The sequence below is a fragment of the Spermophilus citellus genome (assembly GCF_964194105.1).
Source record: "Spermophilus citellus genome assembly, chromosome: 5".
Classification (NCBI taxonomy): domain Eukaryota; kingdom Metazoa; phylum Chordata; class Mammalia; order Rodentia; family Sciuridae; genus Spermophilus; species Spermophilus citellus.
This window is the reverse complement of record NC_138186.1, coordinates 84,940,067-84,967,977: the sequence shown is the minus strand read 5'-3', so window position 1 is coordinate 84,967,977 and position 27,911 is coordinate 84,940,067.

Sequence of the window (27,911 nt, the reverse complement as noted above, 5' to 3'; positions counted from 1 at the left end):
GACTGGTCAGTCGACCTTGTATACACTCCAGTGTGCATGTGGCTCCTTAGTAGCACTTACACTTGACACTAGCCCTCTTCCCTCTTGCTCAAGACCAGCATAATCCTCAGTGCCATTTGAATGAACCTCTCAAGTTCACCATTTCATTCCTTAACAGGATGAGCACTCAGGGAGAACAGAAACACACTGTTCCTCTTTATTACAAGTGATGAACAAGGCATTCAGCATGCCAGGATATCAATTTAAAGTCATTGTGCCCAATGAGCTCTTGTGTAACCAATTTATTGAATGGCTGTAGAGGATAAGTAGAAACATTTAAAAATTTTTTTTCATATCTGTCTTCAAAACTATTTAGTCATATTTTCCTTCCCTTGCCTCTTAGCCATATCTAAGACACATTCCTTAGCTTTATGATTATTTCAGGCATTAGAACAGTCTCTTTTCCATCTCCTTTTCAGTTTAACATAAGTCAAAAATATTCAGTTCCCACTCAATGTCAAGCTTCTCTTCTAACCTCGCTCAGACCTCAACACTATAGTCCTTGGAAGCAAGGGCACATCTTTAGATTTCACTCTACCTGCCTTTCCATCTTCATCCATGACTCACTGGGCTTCCATTTCTTTCCTCAAGTCTGATATTTGGGCAAAAGAATGGATGCTAAAAGGAAAAATGTAGGTTAAATTAATAGGCATCAACTATCTCTCTCTCTCTTGGTTGGTAAAAAAACAGTCATAGGAGATGTCTAAACATTGGCTCTCCCTTGCATCTGATTTTGGGGGGCTAACTGGAGCCTCCTCTCAGAAACTTCAACATTACACATTTACCAACTTGGACAAGATTTTTTTCTGGATGATTTCATATGGCATCCTTACTCCCCGTTTTTAATGGCCCTTTAAACCTCCATTTGCAGGGTGTCCTTGTCCTGTTAGACATGCCTTCTAAGGGTCTCTATTTTTCTTCCTTTCCGAGTGCCCTCTCTGGTTCAAGGAAATGGACATTTTCCCTTCCAGAAATGGAGTTAGTTGAAGCCTTCTCTCCTTATGTGGCCTTCAACATTGACCCTAGACAGCCTCTCACATTTTATAGTCTTCTAAGTAAAAGTGAAAAATATTGCTGGTAATTACTGAAGCCAAGATAAACAGATTAGGATCACCCAAGAATTTGCTAATCCACTTCACTCTGGTTGAATACAGAAGGGGCCTACTTATTTTCATAGTTTAGCCACCAAACAACAGGAACAATATGTCATTTTCCCCTCCTCATCAGTGATTCTCTGAAAGAGGGCATCTATTATGGTTTGGATATGGGATGGCCCTCAAAACCTCATGTGTTACAGGTTTGGTACCTAATGCAGTACTATCCAGAGGTGGGACTTTGGGGAAGTGATTGGATCATCAGGTGGTAGAAACTGTAGTCAGGTGGGGCAAGGATGGAGGAAATAGTTGAATATGGAAGGAAGTCTTGACCCTGACCCCTTTCCTTCTTTCCCTCTCCCTCTCCCTCTCCCTCTCCCTCTCCCTCTCCCTCTCTCTCTCCCTCTGCCTCCCCCTCCACTCCTTCTTTGTCGCCATGAGTTGAACAGTTGGCTTCTGCCCTGCCCTTCCACCATGATGTTCTGCCTCATCTGAGGCCCAAAGCAATGGAGCAGGCTGGCCATCCACTAAAACCTCTGAAACCAAGAGCCAAAATAAATCTTTCTTCCTTTAAGATATTCATGTCATGTCTTTTCGTCAGAATGACAAAGCATTGACTAATACAGCATCTTCTCCTCTGAGTTTTAGTTAGGAGAAAACAGCTTCCTTCTACATAGGTCAGCAATCTTTCTCAAAGGATCTTCCTCCTACTTCAGATCCCCCTTCTCCAAATGTTATCATCTCATGCAATATTGGCTAAGGTTCATGAGACATTCTTGTTTCCCCATCTTGGCAAGTCCTAGAGAAATATAAGAACTGGCCTTCAGGACAAGAGAGCACTTAAAATACATTTTTTCCAGCTTGAAGACTACTGACATTCTGGGACAACAAGAGAGTCATAATTAACAGATGATTAAAAAAATGAAAGGAGAACAAATATATAATTTCTGTATCACTTATCCAGCAATTTATTAGGCTTTATTAAGAATAATCCTTGCTTGCATAATTTTATCAAAATGGATTCTGTCATGTGTAACTAAGAAGTAATAAAAAAGAATAATCCTATAGCAATATATATATATATATATATATATATATATATATATATATATATATATGAGACAATAAATGGACATCTCATATAAACAACCATGTGAATAAAGCCAGGTGTGGCGACACATGTCTATGATCCCAGAGATTACTGAGAAGCTGAGGCAGGAGAATTGAAAGTCAATGCCACCCTCAGCTATTTGGCCAGACAATGTCTCAAAACATTGATGTAGCTCACTGTTAGAGCACCCTGGGTTCAGTCCCCAGTACTGCACAAAAGAGAACTATGTAAAGGAGGCATCTGGGCCCCAGTTAAGCCTTCAGATGAATGCACCCTGGTGAACAGCTGGCTGTAGGCTTAAGAGAAACCCCACACCAGAACTCTGTTATCACTCAAATTTGCATCAGAAACTAGTATTTAATAAGCTTTCATTGTTTTAAGTCACTAAGTTTGGGGGTGATTTTTTACATAGCAATAGAAAACGAATAGAATATTGTATATTTACATATTCTGGTAAATTTAAAATTCCAGGTCTTCTTTCCTGATTATATAGGCCATGTATACCCTAATGATGCCAATGATCAAAAGCATACTTTGGCTAGAAGACAGAATGTTGTGATAAATAGTCTAATCATTCATATGGAAGGATTACTGAGGCACCAATGGGTCAGCTGATATCCTCCCCTGTGTTTGAGGAAATTACTTGTTCTAACAGGAGTTATTTAGATGGACATACATGGATTAATATTATGTGAATCTGTTAATTACAGACTCAAACTGAGGTCCATGGTCATGTGCATTAGTAGGCAATGAAGAAAAGAACTCATTGTGCAAAGTTATTCCTCTGACATTTGTCTAAGATCAGCTCAGTGTTGAGATTCAAACAATTTATTTAGAGCTAGTCTTTCATGTTGTTTTGGGTAAATTATTCTTTTCAGATGAATGAAGGGTATGAAATCAGGGTGTTAGTTGCCAACAAGAAAAAAGTGAAATAAATTCAAAAGCTTAGAGTGCTAAAGGAAAGTCCCCTGGCCTTCTAGATATGTAGTGGGTGGCCCTATTCTCTCTCAAGTTCTATGAATTAGACAGTTTCAGCTCCCAAAACACAGAGATCAAGTCATGTGTTATGAATAGCACCTAACACAATCCAGTCAGTGGACTACTAAACCATAACAAAATCATCAGCCACCAGATAAAGTTAAATGTCCATCGTAACAAGCAGCTGCTAGGGTTGGAACTGTCAACAACATCACACTCAACTTTCTGGATATTTTCACTAGGGTCACCTAGGAGCCACATCAACAACAAATAACAGGACAAAATTTTTCCCAAGGAATAAAGCCAGATTCCTGGAGTGTGCCAGTCCTGAAATATGGCCTGTTAGCACTTGGTTGATCGGAGTTTTGTGTATGTGACAGAGAGCTGATCGCTGAATTCTGAAGCAGTTCAAATGAACAGTCAAAGGACTATGGTCAGAAAAAAAAAAAGACAGTCAGAAAAAAAAATAGGTCTACTTCAATGATCTGAAACAAAGGACATCCATTCTCTATTGGAAGCAAAAGGAAAAGCTAAAGACACACTATGCTGGGAATCAGAAATCAGAGATGTTACAGATTATAGCTTTTGCTGTAAGTACAGAAAAGAAGATGGACTTATGAATTAACTTCCTTCAAGGTTAGGGAACTCTAAACAAATAGATATAGATATAGATATAGATAGATATAGATACATCTTGTTTTATGTTTTCATAAGTTTTATAAGGCTACATCTGTACAGGCTGTAGCCAACTCCTATCAGCAACTCATCCAGGATTTACACACACCAGCTGACACTGCCTTTGAACCTGGTTTTGGAGTCAGTTTTCCATTTCCTATTGAGTTGGACCCCATGGAATAAAAAGGACACTTTTCTGCATATCTAAAACAAAAATGTTATATTCATTGATTACTAAAGTCCTCATGGCTTTGAGCTTTCGATATAAAGAACATTTGAGACCACACAAAAATAAAATGTCATCATAAACCAAATTAAAAAAAAAAACAGATCCAGTGAAAGCACATTCAATTTGAAAACTCAAAATGGTTAGAACATGAGTGAGACATATATTACTTTGACACTCCAGACTTACTTTTAAAACCACAGGTTGAAACTAGACATTATTTTAGATTGAGAAAAGCCATTAGGGTTGATTTTTTTTTGTCAACTTTATGCTCAGGCCACAGATGTGAGCATGACACTTAATACTTTTGGTTTATGGAGGAAATTAGAACAGAATGCTAACAATTCAACTGACATATAACCTGTCTAGAGCATTGCTTTATTTCACTTGAAAAAAATTTCAAATATGATTTTGGTAATTGAAAGTGTTCCACAATAGAGAATCTGTCTTAGCAGCTTGACAGGAGGTCAGATTTTATAAAAATTTTTAAAGATATTTATTTACTGCCTGCAAGCCTAAATTATACCCTTAACTTACCATTACTTTCCTATGCATATTCCATGTTTTATTAGAATTTAAGGTTGAAGGCAAGAGGGGCTGGGGATGTCGCTCAAGCGGTAGCGCACTCGCCTGGCAAAAAAAAATGCCAGTAAGTATGTGATGACTTGTTATAGCAGCAATAGGAACTAAGACAGACGTTTAAAACTGTGGGAGCTCTGAGGTTCTCACTTTCACTCTTTGAAACTAACCAAGTCCAGCCAGTAAAATATGTCTAATTACAAATAAAATGAATTTTATCTATTTTAAGAAAATATAACCAAGCTATGCCTGCTTGGTTAGATAAAACAAGGATTTGTTGAATGTTTAGATTGCAGTAGCCAAGTTTATGGAAACAAAATTGGTTAAGGAACCTTGTGATTATGCCAACTATGATATATGCCTTGTTAATTCAGTTTACTTCTATTAAACAGATAGTTATTGGGTGTGTGGCATCTGTACCACGATTTGGTGGTGTAAAGAGATAAACTCTGCAATGGTTCTCAGAGGAAAAAAAAATAGGAAGCAAAAGCTTCTATGAAAAAGTTGAACAATTCAACTAATTAGCTGAATTGGGTTCAGCTAAGCTGATATGGGGGGATAAAAGACAATTCCTTTTACCATGTCATTCCTAGATTCAATTTTATGAGCAAATGCACAAAGACAAAAAAAATTACAAAGTTTAGGGGAAGCATAGGAAGTTGTAGAGTCCATGTAACTAGGTTAAAAACAAAAAAATAAAAATAAAGTAAAATCAAGGAGACTGAAAAGATAGACATGATTGTAGATGTTCTGGCATGCTATGTAAGATTTTACTTTATCTTGTAGGTGATAGTTTTTGAATGGTTTAAGCATTAGATTGTCGGGATCCAAACTGAATTTTATGTAGATCATCCTGATGTCAGAGGAGAGACATAGCTATAAGAATGTGACTGGAATCAGAAAGACAGACTACTATAGTAGATGCCAAAATTATCTGAATCAAAGCTAGAGCAATGGTAAGTAGCTATGTGAAGAAAGCAGATTTTATCAATGATTGCAGAAGTAGATTTTCAGGATATGGAAAAGAACTGGATTAACTGATAGTTGAGAACAAAGAAGGGCCTAGAACTATTCTACTTTTTCTGGGTTGGGAATTTGAATAGTTGGTTGGGTCATAATTGAAACAGGAAATACAGGATCAGGAATGGTTCAGAGAATACATGAGTTTTATGTGAGACTTATCAAGTGTCAGGAAGAGTGCAGCTTTGTTATCTGAAGGGATAGATAGAAAGAAAAAGTCTTTAACTGAGCCATTGTGATGAAAGAGAACCCTCCCCAACCCAACAGGGTGGCCATGTTTTGTTTGTTTTTTGTTTTTGTCTGTTTGTTTGGTTGTTTTTTTAAGGATTTTTTTCATAAGGATTTTGTTTTTCTTTTATTGCCTGCAATTTTTGTTTATAATTTTGAAAGAGTTAATGAAATGTTTTAAACAGCTTGCCTATACAATTTTCTATTTCTAAGTGGAATATGTGTTTGCCAGCTTTTCATCATTATGACCAAAATACCTGAAAAAAACAATTAGAGGAAGAAAAGTTTATTTGGGGTTCATGGTTTCACAGGTTCAATTCATGGTCAGTTGACTCCATTGCTGTGGGTCTGAGGTAAGGCAGAACATCTTGGCAGAAGGGTATAGCAGAGAAACTGCTCAGCTCATGGTAACTAGGAAGTAGAGAGGACAAGAGAAAGTCAGAGACAAAATATAGTCCAAGGCCATTGCCCTACCTCCAAGTGATATACTTCTTTCAGTTATGCACCACCTGCCTACAGTTACTGCCAAGTAGTTAATTCAATTTATTGAACCATTAGATGAAGTAATCCACTGACGAGGTTACAGCCCCCATGAGTGTTTTTTATTTGCATTTCTCTAATTGCTAGTGATGATGAACATTTTTTCAGATATTTGTTGATTGATTGAATATCATCTTCTGAGAAGTGTCTGTTCAGGTCCTTGCCCATTTATTGATTGTGTTATTTGATTTTTTTTTTTTTTTTTGGTTTTTAGCTTTTTGAGTTCTTTATATACCCTAGAGATTAGTGCTCTATCTGATGTGTGAGGGGTAAAAATTTGCTCCCACGATGTAGGCTCTCTATTCACCTCACAGATTATTTCTTTTGCTGAGAAGAAACTTTGTAGTCTAAATCCATCCCATTTCTTAATTCTTGATTTTAATTCCTGTGCTATAGGAGTCTTACTAAGGAAGTTAGGGCCTAATCCCACATGATGGAGAGTAGGGCCTACTTTTTCTTCTATGAGACACAGGGTCTCTGGTTTTATTCCCAGGTCCTTGATCCATTTTGAGTTGAGATTTCTGCATGATGAGAAAGAAGGGTTTAATTTCATTTTGTTGCATATGGATTTCCAGTTTTCCCAGTACCATTTGTTGAAGAGGCTATCTTTTCTCCAAAGCATGTTTTTGGCACCTTTGTCTAATATAAGAAAATTATAATTTTGTGAGTTAGTCTGTGCCTCTATTCTGTACCATTAGTCTACCAGTCTGTTTTGGTGCCAATACCATGCTGTTTTTGCTACTATTGCTCTGTAGTATAGTTTAAAGTCTGGCATTGTGATGCCACCTGATCCACTCTTAATGCTAAGAATTGCTTTAGCTATTCTGGATCTCTTATTTTTCCAGATTAATTTCATGATTGCTTTTTCTATGTCTATGAGGAATGTCATTGGGATTTTGATCAGAATTGCATTAAATCTGTACAGTGCTTTTGTTAGTATGGTCATTTTGATAATATTAATTCTGCCTATCCAAGAGCAAGGTAGATCTTTCCATCTTCTAAGGTCTTTGATTTCTTTCCTTAGGATTCTTTAGTTTTCATTGTATAAATCTTTCACCTCTTTCATTAAATTGATTCCCAAGTATTTTATTTTATTTTTTTACAGAAATGCCTTTGAATAATGAGTGTTGATTTTATATCCTGCTACTTTGCTGAATTCATTTACTTGCTCTAGAAGTTTTCTGGTGGAGCTTTTTGGGTCTTATAGGTATAGAATCATATCATCAGCAAATATTGCCAATTAGAGTTCTTCCTTTCCCATGTGTATCCCTTTAATTTCTTTTGTCTAATTACTCTGGCCAGTGTTTCAAGAACTATGTTTAAATAAAAGTATTGAAAGAGGGCATCCCTGTCTTGTTCCAGTTTTCAGAGAGAATGCTTTTATTTTTTTTTTTTCCATTTTGAAAGATGTTAGTCTGGGGCTTAGCATAGACAGCCTTTATGATGTTGAGATATGTTCCTGTTATCGCTAATTTTTCTAGTGTTTGAACATGAAGGAGTGCAGTATTTTGTCAGATGCTTTTTCTGCATCTATATTCTATATATGTCAGTAAAGTATAAGTTATTCATTGTATTATTGAGTTCTATAGTTTCTTTGTTCAGCATATGTATGGAAGATCTATTCAGTGGTGAAAGAGGTATGTTAAAGTCACCGAAAATTATTGTGTTGTTGTCTATTTGACTCTTAAATTTGAGAAGAGCTTGTTTGATGAAGGTAGATGCTCCATTGGTAGAGGCATTTATAATTGTTAAGTCTTGTTGGTGTTTGGTTCCCTTGAGCAGTATGTAGTGTCCTTCTTTATCCTTTTTGATTGACTTTAGCTTGAAGTCTACTTTATTTGATACGAGGTTGGAAACCCCTGCTTGCTTCTGCATTCCTTGTGAGTAGTATGATTTTTCCCAACCCTTCAACTTCAGTCTGTGGATCTTTTTCTATGAGTCTCTTGGAGGCAACATATTGTTGGGATTTTTTTAAATCCTATTTGCTAGTCTATGTCTTTTGATTGGCCATTAACATTCAGGGTTATTATTGAGACAAAATTTGTATTCCCAGGCATTTTTTGTTTATTTTTGGCATTTAATGTGACTGTTTCTCCTCTGATTAGATTTTCCTTTAATGTAATCCCTCCCTTTCCTTATTTTCATCATTGTTTTTCATTTCCTCTTCATGGAATATTTTGCTGAGGTAGTTCTGTAGTGCAGGCTTTCTAGTTGTAAATTCTTTTAACTTTTGTTTATCATGGAAGGTTTTTATTTCATCGTCAAATCTAAAGCTTAGTTTTGCTGGATATAAGATTCTTGGTTGGCATCCATTTCCTTCAGAGCTTAGTATATGTTGTTCCACGATCTCCTGGGTTTGAGGATCTGGGTTGAAAAATCTGCTGAGATACGAATTGGTCTCCCCCTATATGTGATCTGATTCCTCTCTCTTGCGGCTTTTAAGATTCTATCCTTATTCTGTATGCTAGGCATTTTCATTGTAATGTGCCTTGGTGTAGATCTGTTGTAATTTTGTACATTTGGTGTCCCGTAAGCCTTTTGTATTTGGTTTCCAATAAGTTCTTCATGCTTGGGAAATTTTCTGAAATTATCTCATTGAAGAAATTGTGCATTCCTTTGGTTTGAAACTCCGTGCCTTCCTCTATCTCAATAACTCTTAGATTTGATCTTTTGATGCTGTCCCATAATTCTTGGATGTTCTTTTCATGGTTTCTTTCTATCTTCACTGTGTGGTCAACTTTATTTTCCAGATTGTATACTTTGTCTTCTTTATCTGACGTTCATTCTTCCAAGTGGTCTAGTCTGTTGGTTATACTTTCTATTGAGTTTTTATTTGGTTTATTGTATCCTTCATTTCAAGGATTTCTGACTTTTTTTCAGAATCCCTATCTCTCTCTTGACGTAATCTCTTCCTACCTGTATTTGCTTTTTTATCTCATTATTGGAGTGATCAATTTTTGCCTGTATTTGCTCATTTAGGTCATTTTTTAATTCATAGATCATTTTAATTATACACCTTCTGAACTCCTTCTCTGACATTTAATCAACTTTGCTGCCCATGGGTTCTGTTATTGTAGTATCCTGGTTTGTTTGGGGCACTTTTCTCCCTTGTTTTTTCATGTTATCTATGTGTCTTCCTTTCTCACAGTGTGGACCTGAGATATTACAGTTTCTATCCTATATTTTTGTAGTACCCATGCAGGTTGTTGTGCCTCACCTTGATGTTGGGCTTACAGACCCTGCTGGTGTCCCTCAATGTATGCTACTGCAACTAAAGGCAGCGATAGCCAAGGTAACTCAAGATAATAGTGGCGATGCCTCAAGATGAATGCAATGTCTTACAGAGATGGGGCTGAAAGGGTGGGCCTTACACTGTCTTTGGGATACCTGCTCTGAGATGCAGCTGCTTCTAGGTCCTGCCTGTTGTCAAAAAGGTAGGGGCTACTGCATGGGGAAGTCTATGGTGATGACTGCAGTGTCCCAAGATTAAAGTGGGTTAGGCTCAGGCTCCTAGGTGGGGGGAGAGGGGTGATGAACTTGGATCTACCTTGAACCTGGGTCCTGCACAAGTCAGTGAGAAGATCTGGTCCAGGCCTGACCTCCTGTGGTAGCCTGCTGGTCGGAAGGGGCAGTCTAGTGCAGGAGGGTGGACTCCAGCTGGTGTCTGCCAGTAGTGGGATGAACCCAGGCCTATTGTGATTTTTTTAAGTAATTTAATAGCAAAAATAATATACAACTGAACAGCTTCCTTAGACTATCTAATTGTGAACAAGTAAAGGCTTTTTATATTATATAGTGTATAGGGTTACTAGAAAGAGACATACTTGGGAGGCTGAGGTAGAAGGATATATGAGTCCAGGAGTTTGAGTATAGCCTGGGTAACATAGCATGACCCTGTTTCAATCAATCAATAAAGATGCTTTGTGTGTAATTCAGTGGTAGAATGCATGCTTAGTATGCATGTGACCATGAGATCAGTCCCCCAGCACCAATTAAAAAAGATTTTATTTTTAATCTTTTGACCCATAAATGCCTTTCAGAAACAGAATAAACTTATCCCCAGGACCTACTGCCATAAAAAATTTATCCCCAGGACCTAGTGCCATAAAATAACCAAGCCTCAGCTAGAGGAATTGAAGGCTGAGGTGTAGAATCAAATGAAGAATCATTTACTCACAGTAAATGAAGAATCATTTACTCATTTGCTCTCAGCTGAGAATTTAGATGCAGCCATGGCCTGGAATAGTTACATACATCCTTCCATGTTGCCTAGACTTCCTTACAACACAATAACTAGGTCCCCAAGACAAACCACCAAAGAGCGAGAGAGAGCAAGTTCATCTTTTATGACTACTCTTATAAATTACACAGCATTATTTCTGTCAGGTTCTATTGCACCAGACATTGATGAAACATCCAGATTCAAAGAGAGAAACCAGAATCCCCAATTAATCATGAGAGTGTCATTGTCACATTGTAAGAAGGACATGTAAAATGATCTGTAAGTTGATTTAACTTCTTTTTTAAAATGCAGTCCACTACAGAAACTGGATTCCAATAAGAATGTATCATACATCAAAGGATATCATTGCTAGGAAACAACAATATTTAACTAATATCAATAGGCTTAGGGTAAAAATATGATAAACATATATTAAAAAGAGAAACATCTTTCCTGTTATTTTAAATATTATGGATACTGTATCCACAGCAAAAAAAAAAAAAAGAAGTATGCAGAGTTTTACACAGATAGTAAGTAAGTTCAAAATTTAAAACACAAATAATTCCAATTTGAAGAGAACATTCCAATAAACCATTGTATACAGAGCAAATAAACATCTGCCACTATACAGCATAAACAGTAAACAGTGAGATCACTGAAGGGATGTGGAAGGATAAAAGCTTCTGTTACCAATCACAAAAGTGATGGCTATATCTTCAAATGCTGGGGAGGGGTTTATTAGAGATTCTTATGTTATGAGCTGCTATATTCAAAGGAACCATTTGGGCTAAAAATATTCTAGTTTTTTGGACTTTCTGAAATTACCAATATTCATTATATCATGGAAATTTCATCTATTTTGACAATTTTATTAAATCTGAGTATTGAAATTAATCCATAAAAAGTAAAAAAAAAAAATTAAAAGGATGAAACAACTACTCTTTTCCTTAACCACATAAAATGTGTAGCTCATAATGGGAAATCAGATACATAATATAGTTTTCTCCTGTAACTGATGCAAATCACAATGGAGACTGATTGTTTTACGTGCCCAAGATGCCTCTCATCTATTCTTCATCTATATGGCTTTCCTGGGAACTGCCAAAATTTACTGATACAGAAATGGAATCTGACCTCAGCCCAGACAAGAAAACAGATCTTCAGGATTTGGAGACCTGAAATCAAAGTCTCCTGGTGTCAGGAGCTATGAAATATAAACCTGGGAGGTAGGAATTTCCATGCTCTTCACCACCAATGCTACTCTTCTGCAAGTAGAGAATGAAGCCAAAGTTGAAAGAAAACAGAAATAGAATCATGATTTCATTTGTGCCTTTGTGTTCTTAAAAACTAATCACACGGTTACCTTTGGATTCTCTGAAATACTCAGTGCATTAAGCCAAAAATTATCCACTGACTATAAGGAATAGTAAATTAAATCAAAAGTGGCTTCAGTTTTTTTTTAAATAATTTTTCTTGGATTACAAGAAGTCCAGGGTTGAACTCAAGATGCCATCAAGGACCCAGGTACTGTCCACCTTCCCTGATCCATCATAATTACATTAAAGCATTTATCATAATAAAAGAGACCTACACTCTTAGATTTGGTGAGACTCTGCCAGGTACTTATCCTAATTTCAGATAGGATGGAGAACAGGTAAAAAGAAAGGTGCAAAATCCTTCCCTCTTTGATATTTTATTTGAGAAAAGGAGGCTTCCAGGTACTCCCACCTGAACATATGGCCACATCGACTTCTAAAAAAAGCTGGGATGTTTAATTTTCTTGTTTTCTACATTGAGAAGTTGGGATTCATATATTTAACAACATATATAAAAGATGGAATTTTGATTAACTCTAACTGAAAAATATCTACTAGACACCAGTATATTTTGATTAACCTACCTGTCCTTAAGCTTAGCTTGAGTTTCTGAAACTCAGAAGCAAATGTGCAAATGTAGTTAACCTATTTTGTTTATTTCTAAAGTTTATGACAACTACACAGTGTTTTGATATCTCTTAATTATCTTGATATCCCAATTATTATACAAAAATGTAATATCAAAAATAAATCTCATGATCCAAAGGGCAAATAATGTCTTGAAGCAAATATTTTTTTTAAAGAGCGAGTGAGAGAGGAGAGAGAGAGAGAGAATTTTTAATATTTATTTTTTAGTTCTCAGCGGACACAACATCTTTGTTGGTATGTGGTGCTGAGGATCGAACCTGGGCCGCACGCATGCCAGGCGAGCGCGCTACCGCTTGAGCCACATCCCCAGCCCGAAGCAAATATTTTTTTATGAGTAAGGGAAGTGTCTTAAATACAGAAACAAAATGTAATAATGAGATTTCTTCTAAATCTAGCTTTCACAGGTCCTTCTTCCCTTATAAGATGCTAATTTTCCCTCTAAGAAGACTATTACATACCATCTGATGGTCCTTCTACCACAAGAAAGGATACACAGAAAAAGCTTAGCAGAGTGTTTGTCAAAATGTTAGCTTTTGTTATTAAAACTGTTTCTATGCCTGCACTATCCTAGCAACTCCAGGTTCCCATCTCTAGGACCTCCTTGAGTCCATCCATCACACAAACTAAAACATGTTTTTCCTCTTTCTATGCAGGATAGATTTGCTCACCAATTTTTGTGTGAAACCACAAGAACCATAGTCATCTAGATTGGCATGTATTCTTCAATAGGGCTTCTCCAGTCTACTCTCTTTTCTTCCTTCTATAGGGCACTTGTGTTGTGGTTTGGGGCACCCCATTTTTACCTGTACTGTGTATAGAATATATGCTTTTTTTGACGTTCTCTGTAGCTTCTAACTTATTTCTGTCCTTGACATTTTTTCAAGTCTACCTTAGGCCCTATTACAGGCCTCTTCTCTTCAATACTTAAACACAATGGTTCCAAACAATTGCCTGCTTCAATCCCAATCCTATTCTTGTTATATTGCCTATAATATGGAGATTCCAATTTATGACTATAGAATCTTACACTTTGGTCTCCAAGTTACTCCTCTTCTTTCTTCTCATGCTTGTTCATGTCCCTTTTGTTAATTTCCATGTTACCAGAAAATCCAATGACATAATTTGCAGAGCTCAGTACAAAATGAAAATATGGAGTTCCTTATTCAAAAATTATTAATAATTTCAAGGCCACTGCAGAGTGGAGCATTAAATCAAGTATATTGCCCTCATACTATGGGATTCCATACACTCCACAGCTTCTATGTCCATGAAACTGGCATGATTAGCATCATATTCAAGGACATTTTACTGCATATTTTTTCTCTTACTGGAAGTACTTCCTAGTTGGTTTTTGCTTATACCAGCTATTTGCCATATAATCTTCTTTCATTTTGGTGAATCTATCATGTCATACTTTTTTGTTCATTCAACACAAATAAACACACCTTAAGCCCACTATACATTTTCCTCTCTTATGTCACTGCTGTCATATATTTGCCCTGCTTTCCTAATGCAACTGGCTGTGCTCTGCCTCTACACCTTTATTCAGGCCAATCTCTCAATCTCAAACCTTTAACTTACTCTACCACTACAAATGAATTTGTCATGCCAAGCCTAGATAAAATTTACTCCCTCCCATTTCTTGTTCCTCTTTGCTTCCAGGTGAAATGATCTATTCTTCCTTTAAAAGCCCATAGATTTTATTTATCTGTACCATGCAGGTGATTATTATTACTGCCTTGCATGAATTTTTTTATTTGTAAAATGGTTTGCCACCCCTACTTTAAGATTAGGCTCTATCTGCATCTCCCCAATGCCTAATCACTCTATACCATGATTTTCTAAAAGGATTTGAGACTAATTTTGAACATCTTATACAAAGAAGACCTTTAATTCTAGACATTTAGATGACAGCTTTTTCCCCCAGGAAAGATGTGAGAGGGCATTTCTGTTCATTCTTGTCTTCAGCCAAGATGTCCACGTATAATGTGGGAAAAGGGAGGGAGGGGAAATAGAAAAGAGAATTGAATTGGAGATCTTCCCAGTTCCTCTTGTGAGATAGCAAGACTTCTTGATTTATTGGCAATATCTCCTCCAGGCTTTAGACATATAAATTTGCCTTCCAAAGTCAAATGTATTCCAAAACCAAATGGGTAGGGGATTCAATTGCATATTAATGACTTTATGGTTTCTGTTCTCATCCATTAGTGAGGACAACTAAAAGTAGGTCATATAAAATGAATATGGATGTAAGGAAATGGATGGACAAATGAAGCTCCATTTTTTTGTTGTTGTTGTTGTTTTGGAAGAATTAGGTGGTTTCTGAAATGTGCAGTCAACAAAATTGAGATTCTTGTTAGCTTATTTACTCATCGTGTATCAATTACTTTTGAGGACTTGAAATTTAAAGACTAATAAAATAAAGTTTCTGAACTACACTCAGCAGCAGAAAGAAAATCTTACATTTATAGAAAAGATGGGTTTGTATCCTGGAACAGAAGGAAAGTGAGAGATGTAGCAGCAATCTAAGTAAATTATACGGTAGTAATTAAGCAGAAAATAGCAAGACAAAGGTCATAAAAAGACTTTTCCAGGTGTTGGGATCTGGTTTTCCTCTACTGCAAGAGAAATTTGTGTTGAGAAGTGACTGCAGTTGCCAAAAGTTTCTAGGTTGAAACTGGAGCACAGAGCCAGAACATCTGTTTGGGAGCATCATCTGGGAGACACTGAAAGCAAGGGAATAAGGACAAGCTAAGCCAGAGTATGCTAAATTTACTACAAGCAGGGAATCCAGGTATTAGTAAACAGAACCACCCTAGGAGTTCTCTCAAATTAGGAAAAATGTACACAATGTTCTGCCCTCTGAGAATTATAATAAAGCTAACCTCACAAAGAATCCCATGATCACACAAAAAAGTAAAAGACACAAAGTGGCTTTAAAGCTGATCAAGCTTCCAACAGACCATTAGGAAAAATGCCATCCATATCTTATTTGCTCCACCTGCCTTTCCCCTTGAACTAAAAAGAAAAAGAAAAAGAAAAGAAAAGAAAGGTAGAGTGGGGGAGAAGAGGGACAGTCTCTGCAAAGGCAGGCTTCCTTTTCCCCCTGACCTCAGCCATTAATGGATAAGCTTGACTCTAAGGGCCTCATCCAAGTCAACAGCAAGCAGGTTTAACAGCACAAGGCCATGGGCAGGGCCACAAGTTACAACACTAGAAACTCTCAGTCAAGATAATGTATATTCAACTGTTCAATCAGGGAAGGATCTAATTGTATTTCTGTGAAATATTACATACATACACCGTATATATATATACAGAAAGTGTATGTTAAAAGTGAAAATTTGATAAAGGAGGAGTCTAGCTGTTGATTAAGGTAATGGTAACAAGGATGTGACTTCATTCATCAAGCTATGTGCTTTCCTCATGTGTTTTATGATGCACTTCAACTAAAAGTTTAAAAATAAACACCATGGTATTACAAAGTACAGATAGAGAAGAGGCAGGGGAAGTAGGTAGGTTGGCTTGAAGAAGAAAGGAAGGAAGGGAGGAAGGGAGGAAAGAAAAAAAATACAAGCAAAAACAATGGCACTGTTCCAAAAAAGGTCACAGGCAAAAACCACACATTCCAAAATTCGAGCAAATATTGTTAGCCTATTAGGATGTTAGCACAAATCACATAACACTTCTCAAAGTGTAACTGGTGAAGTTCCAGAGGAAGGTCAGTCAACCAGGGATCCACTGGAACTCTAATAAGCCTCTGGTAGGCAAGCACACACTGCATCAAGAGATAAAGGATGCGACAATGGGGAAATAGGCAGAAACCCAGAACCCAGCATCAGAGTTCACTCCACAAAAGGAGATAATTGAATAACAGACCCATGACAAGCTTTCCATGCTGAGACCAGACTCCCTGATAGATCTCTCCTGCCCAGGGTACAACTAAAGACTCAGGCTTAAGCTAAGACTTACGGAACATATTTTAACATGGCTTTCAGAATTGTTTGGGGTAAGTGGATAAAGGGAAAATGGTTTGTTCATTTTAAAATTGGTTTCATTTTGCTTTTTGAAAACCATATAATTTCAACAACATTTGTGAGTCTCTAACCTTGAATGGCTGCTGTGGTGTCTGAGTAAAAATAGAATGGTGTTTTAAAAGAGCAGAATAATATTACATGTTATTTATTATATTTAAAAATCTGGAAAGCACTCTGAAATACCTGAGTGGCCACTAGCCCCAAACTTTGCTACAACCCCCCTATGGCAACAGTAAAGAAGCAGTCCTAAAACAACAACAATCATTAATTTAGTAAAATTTTAACAGGAGAGACTCACTGATCAAATGTACTATACTGAAAAGAGTTGTGCCACTGTATTTTCCTGACAATGGAAGATACAGACCAGGAAAAGTGAGAAAAGAAGGCAAATAGATAAGCTAACTAGGCCAGCTACCTTGATTCCAGGCCCAATGTCTACAACGTCACCATTCCTTAAGCTGATCTTGCTAAAATGTGAAAGAATAAATCAGTCTGAGAAAAAAGAAAAAAATCATATTATTCATGTCAATAAATTATAATTATTATCATTGATTATATTTACTACTCCCCTGGTTACCACTCCTCCTATCCTGAGCATCTGATGAACAATTTTAATTCTCTAAGATTAAAAAATGTATATGCATTAGTTGTGCAACTTCTATATGACAAACACGGTATTATTTGATTGTCTTGGTTGGGCATATTTTACTCCTTGTTTGTAGAAGAGGTTGCTGAATTTAAATGACTCCCGTACTGTAGTCATGGAGACAGAGTCTGACTATTTGAATATAGAATCCATGCTGTTACTCACACAAGTCTGTTCTTACCCACACCAAGGCCTCTATATCTTGAGTGTGAGTACTTGTGATAGTTCAGAATCAGCATAAGTCATGAGATAAGTGAAATAAAAGGCAAGAGCCATTTTAGAGAATATTTTGTCAAAAATGCAACAACTGTTTCCTGACAAATGTAACTGTATACATGATATACAACCTGAAACACCCAGCAGTATTATTAATATTAATAATATTATTATTATTATTTTCACATCAGACCACATAGTTGTCGAGTTGGCACAATTTGTGCAGGATTAATACTATGCTTAAAAAAATGAGCTAAATAAATCACCTGGATCCAGAGAATAAAACATCCATGGCAACATTAAAGCTACTGGAGTAAAGTATGCATATAAACTTCCAGGGTTATGAACCCTGCCATTATTGGTTTTAATAGCTTCTATGTTTTTTCCCAAATACATATTTATTTCTTTTCAGCTACAAAATGATTTGATGATAAATATTTATAGGAAAATATATTTGGGTACCAGGAAAAAGACAGTCCAGTAATTTTCCATCAGGTACTTTTTCCCAAAGTTTTATTTTCTCTCAGATAATAGCATATATTTTAGATTTTAAATTTCAGGCTTGGCATTCCTGTACCTCAATAAGAAACACATTCTTTTGCAAGGAAACACTCTGTTAACAGAGTGAACGAAAAGTATAACAATAATGAAAAATTATGTTATCCTTCAGAACTTGTGCCAAATTATAGCCATCTGCTTGGTGTACCTTGTTGCATATAAAAAAGAAAAAAAACTACCACTTGCAAAATATAACAAAAAGTTCTTTGTGACATTTCAGCTTCAGTGCCAAAGTATCACTGTCTGTCATTACTCTGGATTGGATAAAAGGAAGCTGTCAAATGGCTTTGTTGCCTTTAAGGAAAATAGAAACAGTCAGTAACTAATACCTTAGAGATGACTAAGCTATCATGTTATCCCACATGGGAGGGAGACATAGTATTTTTGACTATTGATGGATGAAAGTGAACTTTGGAAGATAAAGAATCAGTAAACAGAAACAACTGAATGCTAGTAGAGATTAAAAGACCATCGAAGAAAGCTCCAACAACTAATCGCTAATTTTACTTTCAGTTGCCATTATACTTTTATTTCTCATCGTAATATAAGTCACTTTTAGTTATTAATATTCAGTTAGGGTGCATGGAAAAATACTTTTGGAATAATTATTATAATATTAAGAATAAACAAAAATCTACTTTCTATATTAAACTTTAGAACTATCGAATATTTATTGTATTAAAATTAAAATTAAATGAATAACTATTAGAGAATGGAAGCAAGAGATAAGCATTTTATGATACAGCTCTGAAACAGAATTACCAGTGCTTGGATGTTTTTGTTCTTTATAAAATTGCATGAAAGAAATTCAGAGAGATTGTTGAAGAATTTTTTTTAAGTATCCGAATAAAATTTCTCTCAAATCATTTGTCAGGATAATATAATACATATTAGAGAACAAGTTTTAAATAGGGAAAATTATAAGAAACTGTAAATGTTTGTCCTTGAACTCCCCACCCCATGATTAGAAATGTATGAGTGTCAGTTGTCAACAGGTGATTGATTCCAGACACCAGAACTTATTTCACTCTTTGAAGACAAAAAAAAAAAAAAAAAACTTTTCCCTTTTTTTCTCTAAGACCTACATAGAGAAGAGTTCTTTCTGCAGCAAGTTCAAAAACAATGTAGATGTTCCATGATTCCACCAAATCATGTTACAAAGAAGATAGAAAATCAAACTTCTGGTGATCAATACAAGCTTCTTTAGTTTATCTGACATTGTGATTAATTTTATAGGGGCCACTTGTAAATATTTATCCAACAAAGAGTGTTAACCCTATATCTGAGAAGTTAAGATGAGGTGGTGTCAAAAATGAAATACCAGATATGGAAACATCATTACTGGCAGGTAAAATGGAGAGAAGGGATTGCTTATTAAATTTTAAAGGCTCTGAGACAAATAAACTTTTGTTGTTTTTTTCTAAAACCAAAAAACTTGAACCTGCTTTACAATAAGCATAAAATTCCTTAATATAAACATTACAAGTAAATAATATGAACATTATAAGGAAAAATACATAATTGCCTATAATATTCTCATTTACTGATGAACTCATTAGAAAAATAAATACTTCCCTGGTTCAAGTATTTGCAGCAATTAAACTGTGTAAGATGCCAATGACCTATGTACTGTTTTCTGAGATGACATATATTTCCAACCACAACTTTACGAAATAAGAACAAGAAAAATTGCATCTCAGAAAGTATTAGATCTATTGCAGACTTTGAATCTTCAAAGTTAGTTCCTTCTAAGTATAGGACCAAACTCTGGTGGTACACTTTCTGAGCATTAAATATTTTCAAATAATGGTCTAATTTAGTTTTTCTCCTTTTAATTAATTCAAGTAAAATAATCTCAATTATTAATCTTTTTTAACAAATGTGAGCAGACCTCAAGCTTAAAACCTTAACTAGACAATGGCACCTAGTGTTTATTTCATGTATGTGTTCATTTTTATAGATAAGTTCTATTTGTAACATCCTTCCTCATTTTCCATTTAGAGTAGTAACAGATAAATTTAGTTTAGTAAAAACGAAGTGTTATATACTGTGATGTGGTAATTTATCTTAAAATGCTTTAGTACAAACAGTGGAATGTGTATTTTGAACTAGTTATTTCTATTTTGCATTCCATGAATGGTCAATTACTATTTAAGGTTAACACCAAACAGCAAAACCTGCACCATAGGCTTTGTTAATTAAAGTAAGATATGTTGGAAATAATCTTTATAAGGTTACATGCTTGCTCTTCAAGATTGGTGATGAGTTAAGAATACTAAACAGGCCCTGCAAAGCCACACAATATCAGGAGCACTCAGGATTGGAAGCCATAATGATCCTCCATCATTCCACTACATGGGGAACCCTATATCCTAATCTTGTTACAAGGATGACTGATTCTGGTGTCAGAAAACCAAGATTTCCCTTTTGGAGTAAATCTTTCTTTCTAGGCCTGCCGTTCTTAGGGCAGAAGTGGGACTTCAAAGGTACTGAATAAAATGAACGACATCATTTAGTGTTCAGGTGCTAATACCTTATTTCTTTAAGATGTGCATTTTTTTGGACATTATAGTATGCCTAGAATTAGATGTATCTTATAATCAATGATATTTTTTAATTATGATTATCAGTGCCTCTTCCATTCTCTCTGGTCCATAAAATTACTGTGCATCTTACACTACATAATATCGAATTCTTACAATGTTTGTATATTTAACCAACTTTAGTCTGAGACTTTCACTCACTATAACATATCACCTGATAACCAAGGTGTCAGAAGGAGAAAAATATTATGCACCAGCTTGTAACTATTATAGAACTACCAATTTTTTAACAAACGGATTTTGCTGAATAGCCTAATTGGCTTAAGGTAATTTTGCATTGTGTTACTATGTAAAGAATCCATTAAACAACATTAGAGATTATAAGTAGATATAGAAAAGTATTAGAGAGTCTTAAATTAATCACTAAAGCTTGGGAAATATTAATCTGATCAAACTCTATGAACAAAGAACCTAACAACCAGAGAGCTTAAGTGACTTAACCAACATTACACTACAAACTGAGAGGCAGTTTATATAGTAATCAGAGTGCCAGTTTGTATAATACCAAAGGGTTTTTTTTAACTGCTTTATGCAGTGTCTTAGCTATCTATGGCTCCAAACTACCCTAAAAATCCAGAGATTTGAAATAACATATGTCACAGTTTCTATGTGCTGGGAATTCACCTAAAACTTAACTTAATGCCTCTGGCTGAGGGTTCTTCATAAGCAGTATAGTGTCATATATAGTCAAGCACTTTGCCAGGGGTGAGGTCCTATCTGAAGGCTTAACTGAAGGAAGGAATCAGCTTCTGAACTCACTGATTTGACTGTTCAAAGAATTGTGTGAAGATCCAGATATTCCCAAAGCCAAGGTGTTGTTTGATGTCATTTGTCTTTTATGATAATAGACAGTTAGGGATATCAGAATGTGCTGACTCTTCGTGATATTAACTGATAAGATCATCATGGTCACAAACAAAACTATTGAATGCATGCAGATTGTATTGCTATTTATTGCCTAATATATGTTTAGAAAATATGCTAAAAGATCAACAGGACATTCCTCTGGGCAATAAAATTATGAGAATATTATTTTATGTCATATTTTCTACAGTTTTTAAGTTTTCTGAAATAAGCAAGTAAAATGCAAATTATTTCAATAGATAATTTTTTAGTGTTTTAAAACTCATCGGCAATTTAATGTAAATTATGCTTAAAAATGCATTGCTTGTTGAATTTAGGATATTTTTCCTTGAAAGTTGAAAATTATACAAACTTAAATGTATTTTTTCTTTCTGAATAGGTCTAACAGCAAAATGTGTTTTTAACTTTTCCAAATTCACAACTCATGCCAATTTCCAGAAGCAGGAGGGAAAAAAAGGTAGAAAAAACAGGTCAAGTTCCTTTTGTTCTCTCAGACAAGGTAATGAGGTCAGAAGGGTTAAGGGAATTATCGTTTGTTTGTTTTATTTTTAATAAGTTTGATATCCTGAGCAGGTAGATCAACTCACAATTTTCATTTCTGTCCTGTACTTCTTGCAGAAAAATGTGAGCTGCATAAAGGAATCATTGTGAGGGAAACTCTTTTGCAGAACCTCCAAATGCAGACATTTGGATGCCCAGGCCTTTTTCTCACCAGGCCCAGCCTCTTATGAAGTCAGTGTTAGGTATATAACAGCCCTGAATGTTTCCTTTCCTCCCTGTGCCCCAGGGTTGACTGGTCACTGATGTCCCAATTATTCTACAGAACAAATCCTACTCCTGTAAGAGACGCTCTCCAGGCCCAGCATAAACCCAGAGAGGGGAAAAAAAAACACCTTGAAATGATGCTGACTTAGCCTGAAGAGACATTTTTGGAATGTGAGTTATTTATGTTTAAACCATAAAAACAACTGCAGAACTTTTTTTTTTGTCTGTGTGTGCTGTTTGTGAAGAGAACACTGAGCTGTGACCCCACACAAACAACTTGACATTTTTGTCCCTAACATATGATTTATTCTTTTAAAATCAAGATGGTTTACTTTATTAACAGATCAGAAAGGCTTATTTTGTCTTAAATGTTTCCAGAGTATGATTCTTTCTGAGGATCCCACTGCAATAATATAAACTTGTACATATGGTCACACACAATTATAAGTTTAGAAGAGATCATAATTCCATGACTTCATCACAGTGGCTTTCAGGACTGGAATAGTAATTACAGCTGTGTTCACTCTACTTATTATGGTCTTCATAAAAAATTCTTTACATGAAATCATAAACCCCTTCAAATTATTTTAGCAATAGGATCGTATGTAAATAGAAGAAATAAATATGTTGGAATCTAAGTGATGATTCATATTTACAGTTCAGTATATTATTTTTAGCAATTTATAACAGCTGCCTTCCTTTAATCTAGCACCACCAAATGAAAAATAACATTTTTGCAGATGGCCAGGTAAAAGGGTCTTCATAGAGTCAAGCATATCCTTGAAGAAATTAGGAAGGCTAATTTCTATTTTAATTTTAAGAAGGCAAGAAGAAAATTCCACCTCCTTAATTGTTAATAATTTTATTATATATTATAAACTTCTCCTAAGAATGAATTTCCAATGTGTCTTTTTAACCTTAAATACTGACTAAAAATGTCAACAAGCAGTATAATTAAAATAAACCTAAAGATAAACAAAGCCTACATTGTCTTTTCCATATTTCCTCAAAGCCATTCCTATGAAATCAGACATTTAATAAATCCTAAATATCATGATCAGTTGTAGAAAATAAAAAGTCAGTATATTAAGTTCTAATATTTAATAAATAAGAAAAGGATGATAACCCCAAAATATGGTATTCTGGTATATTGATTATTTTAAAATCAGACAAACTAAGATGGTAAAAGAGGCTTTAACCTGATGCCCACTTACTTGCCTAAAAAAACTAAACTAAACTCTGGTACCACTAAACTCTGGTACCTTCCCTGAGTTTTCATTAACTAAATTCATATCACAAGAAGAAAGACAGAAGTCTATCAGCACACCTGGAAGACTTAGCACACCCCATTGTCTTCTGTTTTGGTCCCATTCAATGGCTCAAAGGGAATCATTTACAAACTGTTGTCTGTTCTGCAGGCCCAACAGACTTTGTCCCAGACTGTTGTATATTCTCCAAGTCCATCAAATTCTCCTAAAATCATTTACTATTTCCCTTAAAATCATATATTTCCCATTCCCCCACCTCCTCTAAAGAGAGGTGTGGTTAAGTTTCTGAATCATGTTGGTCTAGTAGGTAATCACCCTTTGTAATTACCTATATATCTGTATACACATTAATAAAGTTAAATCTTCTATCCAATTGATCTATCCTTTCCACTTCATTCCAATGGAACTTTGGAAACCTATGGAAAAAAAAAATAGCAATTTGGGTACAGATTATCTAAAATACTGTCCCAAAGGTGAATTCAAATTTTTCTCAAACTCTTCTTGCCAAGAAACTCTCTGTTGTTTTACTTTTTTGTTTTGTTTTTGTTTTTGTGATTTGGCTTCCTGTAGGCTATATCCTCACAAGGACTTGATGCTTGGCCAAACTTTATTCAGACCTCTAGATTTTCTCCTGGGCCTCTCTGTGCACTTCCATGCAAAATCCAGTTTTAACTAACACTGCTAGTGCAGCTTAACAAGAATCCCCCATCCTCATGCCTCATTATTCTTGTGTCTTAAAATTCTTCTCTCCTGGCACTGGGTATCTGATCACCTGGCCTGCCTTCAGCAGAAATCCTATTAGGTTGGTTCAGCCAGAATTCCCCAAAGACTTGATGCCCTCTCTTAACAATTTTCCAACTATCAACTTTCTGTTCTTTGCCCATGAATCCCCATTTATCCCTCATATATCTGAAATGTTGCTCATTACTATACAGGGATCTGTCTTCCCCTATTTCAATAGTCCTAAATTAAATTCATCTTCACCACTTTAACTTCCATGTGGCCCATTTTGTTTGAGAGTCCTAAAGAAGATGATTGGAAAACACCAACAAATACCTGATAAAATTTATAAACAACTAGGTACTCAGTAGCCTGAAACTCTACTTATTTAATACAATTTATGGTCCCATTCAGTGTTCCTCTCCAAATAAGGATGTAATGCTATAATACATATAATACATGACTTTTCTTTAATGAGTTTCCTATAAAGTGGTTGATTTAGATCTTTCAGCTATAAATTATATCTAAAGGAGCCCATGTAGTAAAATGAATTAACTAAATATCATATTTTGTTATCCTCAGTTAAAATATTAATATATCTCTCTTTCATGATTCTTTGTCACTTCACATTAACAACTGTTGCTACTCCAGACAGAAATAAATGGTTAAATAGAGTTCTTCAGAAAACTGCTTTTTATATTTACCCCCTCTAACCATTAAAACTATACCCAAAAAAGAAACCTAGTGCTCTTGCTTCCCTGTGAAGACAGGCAGAGGGATTACTGAACCTAGTATTTATGGAGATAATAGTAAAATTTTCAAGAATGACTTTGCTTATCATCATTAAAAGCCTCTTCAGTTTATAGTACATATTAATATCCAATAGTGGGATAAGACAAAAGAGTCTGGATGTTAGCTGAGAAACAATCTGTAGCTCTGAAGATAGGAACAGAACCCAGACTGATGCAAGCAAACTGTGGCATCTTGATGCACCAGCATAGATTCAGACAGCTCCCCAAAGCTAAAGATGGAGTTGACTTCTGAATTGAAGGACAGGAATGCAGAAAGTCCTGGGTTAGTTAAACATCAGAAAATGCTGGAGCTCATCTGGAAATGTCTAGATGAAAGGAATTCCATTTTCACATTCCTCTGTGAAAATAGCACCCACTACAAAGTCATATATGGTATACTCAGTAAATTCATTCTCAAATTCTTCCTCACACACACACAAAAATAGGTGATAACTCTGACTCAGAGTGACCAAGACAAAGAACCTGTCCTGTTCTCTGTGTCCTTGTTGTTCCCTGCTGTCAGCGCTGATATGACTGCTTCTGGGCTTTCATTCCTAAGCAATGATCTTTTCTGTGTACCTTTTCAAAGTTTGAATCATTATGAGCTTATTTCTATGAAAGGTTTGGTTTCTCTCCAACTTAATAAAATTTGGTTGTGAGTATACAATGTTATAGTTCTCCTACTGAACTTCAGACACTTAAATCATCTGTGTCTTTGTTTCTGGGGACTATGTTCTCTCTGTTCCAGCAGAAATTTGTGAATATTAGACAAGAAACAAGGGGTGGTAAAAAACTTATAATGGAAAAAGTAAGGTGTTCTTTGTCACTTCAGGACACTCAGTAAGTACTTTCTTGAAAGGAGAAGGGAGGGAACAAATAAATGAATCTGAGCTGAAAAGGAGACCTTCCATTTATACTTTTATGAACACTGGAATTCTTATGCAGCATTGTTAAAAAAGATTCCAGAGGAAGTATCTGAGAAGCATCTAATATCAAACCATCTAATACCAGAAGCATCTAATACTAGAAGCATCTAATACCACCTTCTGGAGAATATTTCGACGTTTTACCATAATTACAAATTCCTTTTTCTATTTTCTAAACCAGATTATCAGCTTCTCAAAATCAAGGACTAAGTCTTACTGTTGTCATGACTAGTTCCTACAACAATGCTTGGGACATAATATTAAGACTTATGAAAAAAATTAATGAAAGTAATCCTTAATTATTACATTCAGATATCTATCCAGTTGTATGTAAAATATACAGCATCAATCAGAACCAAAGATTAATTGTTCTTTCTCATATCCTGCTCTATGTTTAAATGAGATCATTTAACCAGGAACTGGAACTTCCTCCAATCATTAAGAACAAACCGCAAGGTAAACAGGAAATCACATCCAACCAAGGCTGCTGATAGACTAACAGAATCTTTCCATTTGAAGGGAAATTGTCCCTAAGTACACAGATGGACGGATTTGAATTGAAACTTTGAGTTCTGACTCAAATCAGCCAGTGATGTCACTACCTCTTATAACTTTTAAATATTTGCTTTCTGCATAGATACCAGTAAGAGTGGGCTTAAAGAATCGATCTGCTCCTAGTCGTCTGATAGATTCTCTCTTCTCATGTGCTTTGTAATTTCAGATGTCTTTTCTTTTACATTATCTAATTTAACATTCTCAAAATTTTTTTTTCACCTAATAGATGAGTAAGCAGAGCTAAGTGGCTTGGTCAAAGTAACATGGCTTTAAAATGATAAATCCAGGTCTTCTAACCCTATAGCACCACCTTGCTGCCTTGTTTATAGAAAAATTGTTGTTTTGGACAGTTTTGCACAACAAACTAGGGAAAATATTATTTTGTTTTACATTAAAGCATGCTTAGCAGTCTTAATTAGGATTGTGAATCAGTAACACCAAAGAAAAAGAAAAACCAAGTGTAACTGTTGTATGTCTGTTAAAATGTCTAGGTCATAAATATATATCTGGGGATAATATATTTTCCTGGGAAGATAAATGAGTTAGTAGATGCATTATCTCATTTCCTGTGGCAAAGCTTTCTTGCCCTGGCTCTGAGAACAGACTGAGACCCAGCCAGCATGTAACTCCTGATGGAATCCTGGCTGGGGAGTCCTGGCTTCTCTACAGCTTCCTGTCACCCAGAAGCCCTCAGGGAATATGCAAATGTTCCATGGAGATCCAGGCTGCAAAAGAGAACTAAATTGTGAATCGCTATCTGTTTATTTTTATCATCACACCACACTGACTTTCATTCCACACATAGCCTTGACTTCTTACTAATTCATGTAAGCAATTTGATCATAAATTCACAAGGAAAAGGAACTGGCATTGCTAGTTATTGTTCCCAGCATATAGTCTAATTGCTGGCACGTAGATGCTTCATGAGAACATGGATTCAGTATGCAAGTCTGTGTAAGACGTAAAGCATCATGAAGAAAATCTCCCACTTTTCTGTTTTCTAAAAGAGGTAGATTGACAATCAGTGTGGTAGGTATGAGGATTCAGAGACAACAAAGAAAGGCAAATGTATCCTCTTGAAAAGAAAAAAAAGCCAAAGACATAGAGATATCTGATAAGAATTTCAGGGAGCAGAGAAAGATAAAAATGAAACTACATAAACTGTAATGATGATTTTTCAATAGAGAAAGTGTATGAACGTAGTGTATGAACAAGAACTTTTAGTAGCTTTTTTTCTTTTAAGGTTTGCCTCATGATCTATGATGCTATACTCTGTGCCTCCAACA